General features: G+C 37.1%; 1 protein-coding gene across 1 annotated transcript in view; it reads right to left on the reverse strand.

The window, feature by feature from the left end:
• Window positions 1–12372, reverse strand: part of Diaph3 (diaphanous related formin 3) — a 479227-nt gene that overhangs the window by 436908 nt on the left and 29947 nt on the right. The gene's annotated exons all lie outside the window — the stretch shown is intronic.

The raw sequence follows: 12372 nt of genomic DNA on the forward strand, positions 1-12372 counted from the left end.
TGTACTAAGTTTTATAAATTAATATCACTTATCTTCAGGGGAAGTTAAATGAGCACCCTACTGAGTATTATCTCATACTGAGTAATCACACTGATAATCAGTAATGACAGCTTAAATAAAATTAATTAAACAAAACACAGGATCTAATAAAAAAAACTATCTGGATTTTTAGCTATAGTAAAACACTGTAACAGTGAAAATCAGTGTTTAGGGTTTTCACTACTGAATTATAAATACCAGCAGAGTAGTATGGAGTTGGCTATTATTATCACTATCATTATTCCAAGGGAAAACAATTGTAATTAGTCATCTTAAAATTCCACTAAAAAAGTTATATAATCATAAACATACTTTCCTTAGAGGCCAGAAAGGAGATGAAATTCTCATGCAATCCAAAAATTTTTAAATAAACGAAAGCTCCTTCTAATTATAGAATTCTATCTAAATGAACATCTGAAATATAAAGTATATTGTTAAAATTATCTACCAAATTTCATGCAATTTCATTATATTTAAAAGAAGGTTAAAAACCTAACAACTAAAATAGCTTAGCTTTTTTATAGCTTTATTACTAAACTGGCAACTTGCTGATTAAAAGCATGGCTCCAGACTAAATTCTAAATTCTTCCCAGCACTGACTTGCTGTGCAACTAAGCAACTAAATCATGTGTCACAGTGCCTATCATAGAGAAGTTTTAACAGGAAATAAAAGTGCAGGTCTAAAAGCCTGCAATGTCTTCCCTGACCACTCAATCCAAAGTAGCCCATGCACCCAACTCATTCTCTATCATAGCACACAATATATTCTCTTTTTGTGGCTTATCAAGTAACTTACAAAAATCTAGAATTTCGTTTGCTTTGAAATTATTGATTCCATCTCTTTCCCACTTAAATGTAAGTGTCATGCTGGACAAATCATCAGCTGTCTTAGTCAATGGGTAGTCAGTCTCTAAGATGGAAGCCACTGGTTATGTGACTTACGTAACCAATAGAATATTGTGGAAATTAAGGAGTGTTACTTGCATGACTAGATCTTAAAACATAGTTTTTATCTTGTTCCCTCTTAGTTCACTCTAGGTTATTCCAGCTGCCAGATAATGAGAACATATAACACCTACAAGGAGGCCCACAAAACAAAGAACTGAAACCTTCTATCAAAAGATAAAAAGGCCTCTTGCCAGAAGCCACATGCAGGAGTCACCTTGGACTTCAGATGGCCTGCTAGTGTAAGATATGGATCAGGGTCATTTTCATCCAGGGGGACATTCTGGCATCTCCTTGCTGATAAAGAGCACCTGGACATTGGGATAAGAGGGTCTAAGAGGCCTGAGATTCCAGGCCTCCTGTTCTATTGCATACCTTGAACAGTCAAATACTACTATCATTTTATTTTGTATTTGGTTTTGGTTTTGGTACACTGTTTTAGGTTTTTAGTTTTTCTACATTCATAATTGAGGAAAAATACTAATTTCTCCTTAAAGGTTAATGAAAGTAAAGATTGAATATTTTTTCTAGGACACCATGAGTTCTAACAGGTCCTTTGATGGTCAATGGACTGACTCCAGGTTAAGAGTTCCTTGTAGGTGGATATAGGATGGTAACAGATTTAGCCGTAGGAAGCAAGAAAGTAACTCACATTCTAATGCCTTCAGTGACCAATAAGCAGGAGTGCACCAGGCTACATACTCTGATGGTTTGGTCTTCAAAAAGAGCTGGAAGCCTTTGAAGGAAGAAGCCACCAGGAAAATAAAGCCAGCAAAGAACATTCTGGTTCCAATTAGAGAAAGAAGGAAAGAAAACATTAGAAGACAGAATACTCTGAGTTTCAAAGGGCAAAGTATGAGAGCCTGGGAAACCCAGAGGAGCTGAGATAACAGATTAGTGAAATAACAGGATCTGAATGGGAAGAAAAGAAAATGAGTATTTACAAATTATATGGATTATGATTGAGTTCAGAAATTGATTTATATTTCCTGAAAGGTGATATGAATTATGATAACTAGTGAAACCTAATAATCATAAAACCATGTGGATTCTATTTTATTAATTTACATCCTCTATCAGCCTAGTATAAGGCACTTGGACAACTCCCACAGCCTCCTAACCCTCTTCCAAGTGCCTTAGTTACTTCTGCTGTTGCTGAGAAAAAGCACCTAACACCCAAAGTTAAAGAAGGAAAGCTTTATTTCAGTCCACAGTTTGTAGAGATTTCAGTCCATAGTCAGCAGCTCCAGCTGCAGCACAGTAGAGAGGCATCATGGAGGAGAAACAGTTCATGGCAAGACAGGAAGAAGGCAGCAAGGAGCAAGCAGCAGTGCAGTGGGGGCAGCAGCAGCAGCAACAGGCCTACCTTCTTTCAGTCCCTGTACATTCCATCCAAACTAAAAGTCTACTGATTGATGCCACCCATGCCCAGGATGGAGCTTCCATTATCCACATTGTTAATCTCAGTATCATACCTTTAATCCATATTCACACACACTAATCCAACCACTTTCAATACTCCCACCATGACCACATGAGGCTTAGGGAGACATCCAGATAACAACTCATTACACCTAGTTTTCACTGGTCCCTTACCTTACTGCTCCAAGCAATCCTCAATGCCAGTATTGTGATCTTACTGAAAATGTAAAGTAAATCACATCCCTCACCATTTAAAACCTCTCAATGGCTCCCCATTATTCATAAGATAACATTCAAATACCTTACCATGATTTCAAGGTTCACCCTGATTTAAGCTTTACTTCCTCACCAGAAAATCTCTTTAGCACTCCACCACCTTCAACTGTAGGATCTAGATATAATAACCTAAAGTCAGTCTCCTATGTATGGTCACACTGTTCCTGGTGTCTAGAACCTATTAGAGTAGCATGAGTATAAAAGAGACAAGGAAAATTGTAAATGTTAAATTGTACTTCTAAGAAAAAATGTAGCTTCAGGACACAAAACTTACTCCAGCCTTTTTCCCATTTAGGGAACTCACCCCAAAAAAACTTCCTAAAGTTGTAAACTGACCTTTGTTGCTCATACCTACTCTCTGGGAGACTAAGGCAGGAGGATCACAAGTTCAGGTCCAGCCTTACCAGTAACTTAGAAAGACCTTGACTCAAAACTTAAAAAGGACTGTTGAAAATTGTCCATCCTGCCAGGGCTCAATGCTCAAGGAAACAGCAACATTAATGGGCCAACATATATCAGTTTCAAATACAGGTAAATGGTTTAGATTCTAACATTGCTTACCTGACCAGTAATCTTACAGACAGTAGAAATATACATCATAGATCACCTCTCTCAGGGACACCCCCAAGATCACATAAACACCTTCAAAATTTGACCATAATAACCTCTCCCTTGAGGGCCTGAACTGAATGTGTATTTCTTTCTGCCTCATAAATCCCTTTATGCTTTTCACTGACACAACCTGAAAATTCTTTTTCCATTATGGGAGTCAGCAAACCTACAACATAACCCATGGGTGGGGTGAGTTGGGGTCCTCATCTCTTTTTTGTGGGACTACCTTGGACTGTGTCTAGTGACAGTATTAACCCATCCTCTCTACCTAGTTATCATCAAGTCGATCATCAGCTTGCAGTCCGAGGTACAGTGCATGAAGGACCCCTTCCTGAGGACTCCAGAACAAGTTAGATGCCCAGATTTCATGCTTACCATTACACAGTATGTATAATATTCTGAACTTGCCTGCTAATGTATACATTTAAATAGATAAGGCTTGAAGTCCTTAAAAAAAAAGATTTTTATTTTATTCTCTAGACTAGTCCTGGAACCCAGCATAGCTTTAAGCATAGAGTGAATGTTTTGCTAATATGTGTTGAGTAAATTAATAATTACCTTCCTGGCCTGGGACACCAGCCATTGCTTCTTGCCATGCTGAATTATTCTCAACAATGTTTTTAAATAACAGCAGATCAGGAAGTACGCCAGGTGTCTGTGCCTTTTATATATGCAACAAGAAAAGCCAGATTCTTCCCAATGCTATAATTCACGGAACAGTCCCCCTACACTAAAAACAAGTACAAATTTTTGGAATGTAATAGCATGATGTAAGGCAGTGTTACAGTTTGTGTCTTAGTTACTTTTCTCTCATTGCTGCCCCTTTTATCTTATTCAGACTATAGTACTTAGGGAGGATAGCACTCACACCCTTAATCCTAGTGCCCTCAGGCCTAGCACTGCACCACAGGAATCAAACACACTTTAGATCCAACCACCCCTGAAAAAGCCCCAAAGATCACATGAAGCTTGGGGTAGGGACACACATGCATGCACACACACACATCTAAACACAAGCCGTAAAAGTTTGGATACTGAAAATCCCTCAAAAGCTCATGTGTTGAAGGCCTGGTCTTTGGTCAGTGTCATTATTGGGAGATGGCAGAACCTTTAGGAGCTGGGGCGAAGTAGAACAAAGTGACATCACTGGGAGTGTGCCACTGAAAGACATCCTGGCTCCTTTTCTCTTTGCTTCCTGGCCACCATGAAGTGAGCAGCCTTTCTCCACGTGTTCTTGCCAAAACATGGAGTGCCATTAGAGTCAAAAGCAACACAACCTAGTGACCACAGACTAAAAGTGAACCAAAATATGCCTTTCCTCCTTTTGAGTTGATTATCTCAGTTATTTTCCCACAGGAATGGAAAGTTGACTAACATAGGCAATAGGGAAAATAACCATTCAAATGGAAGGAGCACCAAAAAGAAAGCCTACTAAAAAAATTTAATAATCCAAAGTTATATCTATCTACCCATACCTAATCAAAGTACAATTTTAATTATACATATTCAAATAGTAATGGTATATACTTGAAAAAATATAAATTAGGTCTCAAAAAATATTATACCTTATTTTTTAAAGGCACAGCTCAATATAAATATACACAAAAATCATCTCAAGGCATCAACTGCTTTCTAATTGCCAACCTGACATACATCCACTAGCAGTCCATTGATAGCTTAGAAGTAAACTTACTACAGGGCAAAAAATTTCAACTCCTGCCAACCTGGATCCAACTCGTCCTTCAAAATTTAGTAAAAAAGTAATCCACTCTTCACGGTCATCTGCAAGATCAAGTGGATTCTGTGTACTATTTCCACGGAACCCTATATGCTGTTGCAGCCTCGATCACACCGCACCCCAACTGTGGATTGTATACACTTGTTTCCCCACTGTTCACAGAAGGCAAAGTCATTCTTATAAATCTTCATCTTTCTCTAACAGTCCTAACCTCTCAGTAAATATTTAATGAATGTGTGGACAAAAGAATGAATAAACAAGTATGCACACTCCAGTACAAATTAGCACATTCCACTCTGAGAGCTCTTGATTTTATTTCCATGTTTCTACTGATTTAAGGAGGCAGTCTCTAAACTATCCCATAAATATTTAAAGATTCTGAGATAGTACTTAAGTGCTACTACTGAAAACCCAAGTACAGGAAGCCCTAATTAACTCATATTAATGGGCTTTGAAAGGCCCACCTGACTTAGCAAATACTTTAAATCTTATAGATTTCATGATGCATTCTTTTACACATGCTGAGTTGCCCTAGTCAATGCTTCTAGTATCTACTTCATATAGAAATGTTTTAAATACTATACAAATCTGACAGAAAAATATTACCACATTTTTTGCTGTTATCACTTGTTTTCTATTTACCAATGAAAAGGTTAAGGAAGTGTGAAAATGAACTAATAGTACACAGAAAGCCTTCTTTCCTACTAGACCATTATAATATTTTAAATAATTATTTTAAGTTGAGCTCTCATTATTTTTAAAGCTAGAAATTTATGTTCTATTACATGACTCCAAAGTTAGGCACAAAGTCGGATCATCAAACCTACTTTTCCTTCTCAAGTGTGATGTCCATTTCAGCATACATCCACAGGACCTATTGCATCTCAGTAGACAGAAGAGTCAAGAGAAAATATCCCATCCTATTCATTCAGCCACTTTCATCTGGGGAACTATCTTTGAGTGAAGCACTGTCAGAGAAAACATGCGGAATGTGCATGACTCACAGGGTAACAGGTAATTACACTGAGTCAAAAAGCCCATAGGGAACAGTCAACAGACCAGAGAACAGGGCAATGAGAGATTCTCAAAGAAGTTACTAGGACTCACCCCACACCAAATGATACTACCTACAGTAGCTCTAAGACTCCTTTTCCATGAGGAGTTTCAATGAATACCAGGAAAGCCTGCCCCTGTATCTGGGAGCAAGCCATAGCTGTCACTGGATTTGTGATTTCCAGGCAGAGAAGATGTTCTGCATGCCTCACAGTTAAAAGAAATCACATATCCTTTACCTGCTGATATCTCTCAAATATCCCTATCCTTTATGATAGACCTTTTTTAGTTTTGTGTACTTGAAATATTCAAAACAGTTCATTTCTCATCACAGAAAATTTCTTACCATACATTGTCACAATTATAATTTTCTCAGAACCAGGGTTAATGGTCTGTATAATTTTTCCATTTCATTTTAACAAGTGAGAAATCTCATATAGATGGTTTGCAAAGAAAAGCAGAAACTAGTAAGACAGAATTCTAGATCTCACAGTTGGCACTCTCAGTAGAAAAAGGGATGGCTGCACAATGCTTTAAGTAAGATGTTCTGTGGAGCCAGCCTGCCAGGGTTTTCCTGACTACTCAGAAGACTAACAAGACACTCAAACTCACTTGCATCAGTTTCCCCATCTTAAAAATGGAAAGAACCACACTTACAGGCTTAAGTGAAGATTACATGTATTTATATAGCTAACATTTAGAATACTACTTAGCATGTAGCACACAATTACACTGCATTTAATATACACTTAAATCACCAACTATAATTCCCTAGTTACTGTTTTTTTCTTTTGATTTCTTACAAGTGTTAGGGGTATAGGAAAGCCAAGCCTGACTCCACACTACCAGCTCACTGGTCACATGTATGCCAAGGAAGAGCCTTAGATCAGCCTAACCTAAACCTGTGGATACCCAGTCTCTTCAGGGCTCACCCCAGTTATGCTTTAACACTCCCTAATAACCTTTCTAGTCTCTGGAAGGTTCTTGCATGTTGACTGAGGGATGTCGATCAAGTTGAGAGGCAAGGTCTTATCATGGAGGCCTGATATGCCATGTTAAAGAATTTAGCCCCAATCTACAGAAAACAGTAAAACAGTCCCAAATAAGGTAAAACATGACCAGATACGCAAGCAAATCGGTCACTATAGTTGCTGTGCAGAAAGCTGCTTCTTGGGGAGCTATTCAGGAGTCCAGGCAGGAAAAAATGGGGGCACTAACACCAACAGAAGGAATTTGGAGATTCGTCAAGAAATAATTGGAAAGAAACATGGGAAGGGTGAAGCTACCTTCTAAGAGAATATAAGAATAAAAACAAGCTTTGAAGGAAACAAATGTTTCTAGTATGAACTGGATATCCATATGGACAAACGCATTAATACGTCTCTACCAGAGGAAAAGATGTTGGAAGTATAAATGGTAGGTATGATCTTCAGATATGATCATCCTAGTAAAGCACTATATAGAGAGAGGCAAAGAACAGTCTGAGAGAATAAAACAAAGAAATAACAACAGTTTAATACAGGCAAAAGAAAACATGCATATACACAACAGAGATGGGAAAGGAAAGTTCAGAGGGGTATGAAACCAAGAAAAGGTGGTATCACAGAAACCAAAATATCTTTCTTCACAGAGGAAGCAGACAATTTTATTTAGTAATATAGTTAAGTTCAGTAAATTTTCAAGGACTAAACACTAATGACCACTACCAAAGATAAAAAAGGTCATTTCATAAGGCTAAACAATTCACAATAATCCTAAAAGTGTATAGTTAGCCCTCCACATCCATAAACAACTGTGGATTGAAAATGTAATTAGACCTACAATGATGGTTGTCTACAATACTGTGTATGCACTTTCCCTAAACAATGCATATAACAGTTCATTGCATAGTTTACACTGTATAAGGTATTATAAGTAATGTAGGGATGGTTATGAATTACAAGGGAGGATATGTGTGGGTTATATGGTAATACTACATCATTTTATATATATGCCTTGAACACTCACAGATTTTGGTATTTGCAGGGTGTCCTAAAAACCAATGACCCTATGCATACCAAGAAACAAGTACATGCTCTTGTCACCCTTCATTATTTTTGTTGTTGTTTTTACTGTACATGTTTGCAGTACATGTTTATATTCTTGGTGTGGAGTTGGTACATGTATGTAACACATCTTACTCTTTTCTCATCTTCCTTTCCCACCCCCTCCATCCCCTGCTCCCCTTCCCATTTGAGAAAGCCCTATCTCCCAATTCCTATTATCTATCTTTTATTTTACTCTTATTTATACTTTGCATATAAGAGAAACTATGCAATATTTAAGTCGGTATGTCTGATTTATTTCATTTAACATTTTTACTTAATTGTCCATTAATCAATCCCTAAAAATAGGGATACCTAAGCTCAAAAGCTAAATAACTTATTATATGAAGTCATATAGCTAGGAGGTGGCAAAGCTGTCAGTATTACCAAGCTATCCTACATGCAACCACATGTAAAAAAGAACAGACGCTAATGGAAGGACCTCATGACTTCTCTAGTTTCTGTGCAGCCCAAAGTTTGTTTTTCTAGCTACAGTTGTTATTTGTGGGTCATGAAATCCATTTAGTGGATTAGATCAACATTCCTTTTTTAAAGTAATGGAAAGAAGTGAAGAAAAGTTGAAGAAAATGGAAAGGAAAGATCAGAGTTCATTATGCTTAGAAACATTAAATACTGGTTATAAAACTTTAGTTTCAACTGAGAAACAGTTTGAAGAGTTATGTGGGCTAGGCAACACAAAAAAGTGTTACTTCTTACTGTCAGGCATAGAAACACAAAACACACATGCACGCGTGCATGAACCATCGCTGCAGGTCAAAAAGGGACCACAGTAGTGTTGGCTGTAGTAGGACAAATGAAGAAATAAAGACCGGTAGGAGTATAGTACTGTGGACAAATGATTTTAAAAGATAAGGGAGAAAAAAGCAAGATGAAAACAACTCTTACATTCTAAAAACAATCAGTATACACTTGGATGTAAATTTAGCATGAAGTCCATGTTCCATTTCTTCCAACTTACTTTATCAAACTCGTTTCCTTTCCTCTCACTTCTCCCTCTTGCCAATCTTTTTGCCCTTATGGAAAAATCTTCTCAACCCAGGCATAAACAATGGATGGTCATAAACTATATAATGGCACTCCACGCTGTATCTTATAACGGAGAATGCTCAGATATTTGTAGAAGATACACTGCTTAAAATCTTAACCCTGCCTAGGGATCCCATCATTCCTATAAAACTGCAGTCATCCTTCATTCCTATAAGACTGTGTCCTGTGAAATTCCTCAATAATAACTCAAGAAGTAACATTGGAGCATGAGGCATTTCTGCAGACCTTTAACAAAATAACTTAAAGAAAGGGGCTTTTAACACCGATGCTTCCTTTGATGTTTCTAAATACTGTTATTCAAATGTATGACTACAGCAGAACTGTATTTTTATATGACTTCTCTCAAGTTTTGCCCAAAAATGGCTATTCACATTAAGAATTAAATTAAAAGCATACATGGAATGTATATGTTATGGGGTGGTGAACTTTAGTTAAAAAACACTGCCAGAACATATCACAGCATCAGTGGCAAATACTTCTCTGAGCTGTAACACACCAGAAATAGTTTAAAGAACCCTCAAAATATCCAGCTACCCTTTCCCTTCTCACTGCTCAGCAGTGATCTATAACACACATCCCCTGCAAGGCTCAGCAGCAAGTGTGTCACACAATCTCTCTCTCTCCATACATCAAGAGACATTTGTAAAAAGGGACAGAACTAAAGTAATAGTTCAACATATTTCAGCTTAAATGACATTCACCAAAACCATACGAGGAAGGGGGCAAAGGTATCATTAGTCCTACAAGAGGGCAATCAAATGACTGAACTGTCAAGGTCACAGAGCTAAGTCATAGTGAAATTCTGTGTTTAACAAGATTCTTCTGATTCCAACTCCAATTACTTTTACACACTGCATCACTCAACAGTGAGTAAGACTATTTTGGTATCTCCTGTTCAAGACAGCTTATTCTCAGACCTCTACAACAATGGATCCAACTACCTAAACTATACTATGCACTTGATGTTTCTCTTACTAAACTTCTGACCTACCTAAGAGATGAGCTAAAGCACAGATCATATAAGAATGGTGCAAATGAGGTAATGAGCAAGTTGGTCAGCAAGTCCATATGGTGCGCTCAGCGAAAAACTCAGAGGATGGTCAGTCATGTGTACAGCCAAGATGAAGACAGAGGCAGGCAGTAGTCACCAACCACAGAAATGGTCAGAAAGACTGGCAAAGTCAACAACAACAACAACGAATTAGAAGGCTTATTATGTCTCAGACAGTACGCCAGTCATTCGAAAGATTTAATAACACACCATCTCTGCCTTTCAAAGGTTTAGTGAGAAAGACAAATAATGTAGTACTAAAAATATACACTAGGCACCCAACGTTTTGACCTTACCAAGGCAAGAATAAAGACAGAAGTAAAGCATGGGAAAGAATAATGTCTTAACTGAGAAGGAACCCACCTAACATAAGATACAGTAAGACAGTTTGCGGAATGGCCTATTAAAGCCACTCCATGACTGTTTCTACAACTTAGGTAAAAACTGTGGATTAACAGTGTGCAAGGACAGTCTTGTAATGAAATTAATGGCAGTGTCTGAAAAAGAAAAGCACAGTGTCCATAAAATAGAAATAACCTCAAAAATATCATATAAACTACTACCCAGCAATAGAGAGGAATGAAGTACCTGGAGCGTTGTAGATGAACCTTGAAAACATTACGCTAAATGAAAGAAGTCAGTCACTAAAGACTATGTACCATTTGGCTCCATCTATATGAAAAAGCCAGAAACACTCAAATCCATAGAAAGTAGGTGGTTGCCAGAGCTGGGTGAGCTAAGAAAAATTGGAGATAACTATTTACAGGTATGAGCTTTCTGTGGAGGATGATGAAAATATTCTAAAATTGACTGTAGTGATGATTGAACAGCTTTTGTGAGTACACTAAAAACTATGACTTTATATACTTTTAATGAGAACTCAAGCTACATGAATAATACTTCAATAAAGCTGTTATAAATACACTATTGTATAGTCTCACTAAAATTCTCAAACATAAAAATTGCACCTGGTTTTACTATTGGCTTTAAGAAGCCATTTGAAGGCAAAGCGAAGTCAGCATAGTGTGCGCATGGGACATAAAATCTATGTAGAACCAGACTAACCTACAGCCACACTAGGCAGCCACTCGCCAGCTAGGCATATTTGTGCAAGCTTCTTACCTAGCTCAGCCACTGGTGTCCTCGGGTGTGAAATAGAAACAAAACCTACCTTGCAAGGTGAGGAACAACTACGTGATCTTTATAAGCGCTCTATATTGCTAAGGTTTTCTAAATACCAGTACAGTTCATGAACCATGGAATGCTTTAGTGAATAACAGACTCCATATACAATACCATACATTCCAGCTGTGCAGTAGGCTGTAACACCTATGTGTGTATAAGTGCACTCTATGTTGTTCACACAATGATTAAATCAACTAGCAGTGCACTTCTCAAAATATATCCCTGTTAAGCAATGCATGACTATATACCAACAAATGTATTCAGAAATTTTAATGCAAATATCTTTTTCTTATATATTAGTCACAGAAAAACATGTCAACATTCTAATTCAAGTTTTAAGTCATTCACGTCAAGATGTCTCATTCATATTTACCTACCCACCTTACCCAGGAACCAAATGGATATCAAGGATGCAAAACATTTTGAATGTTTTCTATGTTCTAGGGACTCTGTTTCATCCTTAATATATGGTGATGGTGAATTCAAATTTGGTCAGTGGATTGTCATATCTTTTCCTTTGTATCATGCTTAAATACTTCTGCTGTTAACTCTTTATTTGGACCTTGTTTTTGTTGTTATTGTTATATTTTACCATTACTGTGAATTAAATCCAAAACTATATTTCTCAAATTTTATTTGAATATGCAAGTATCCACATTTGCCAAGTATCTGTAATGATGTTATAAGGTAGTAAGGCATGCCTAGTTCTCTCTAAAATATATGCATAATATTTTAATCTACTTTAATTAGCAACTACATATTTCTGAAAAGCCAACATGTCTTTAGCTTCTTTTCTACCTCTTTTTGAAGTGTGTAATTCATCCCCAAAGAATGAGAGCTGATTTGAATGATTCAAAGTTGAGTAACAATTTGTAATTAAACAAATTTTTTAAATTAGC

The sequence above is a fragment of the Fukomys damarensis genome, unplaced genomic scaffold (assembly GCF_012274545.1).
Source record: "Fukomys damarensis isolate Sample0158 unplaced genomic scaffold, DMR_v1.0_HiC HiC_scaffold_38, whole genome shotgun sequence".
Taxonomy (NCBI): Eukaryota; Metazoa; Chordata; class Mammalia; order Rodentia; family Bathyergidae; genus Fukomys; species Fukomys damarensis.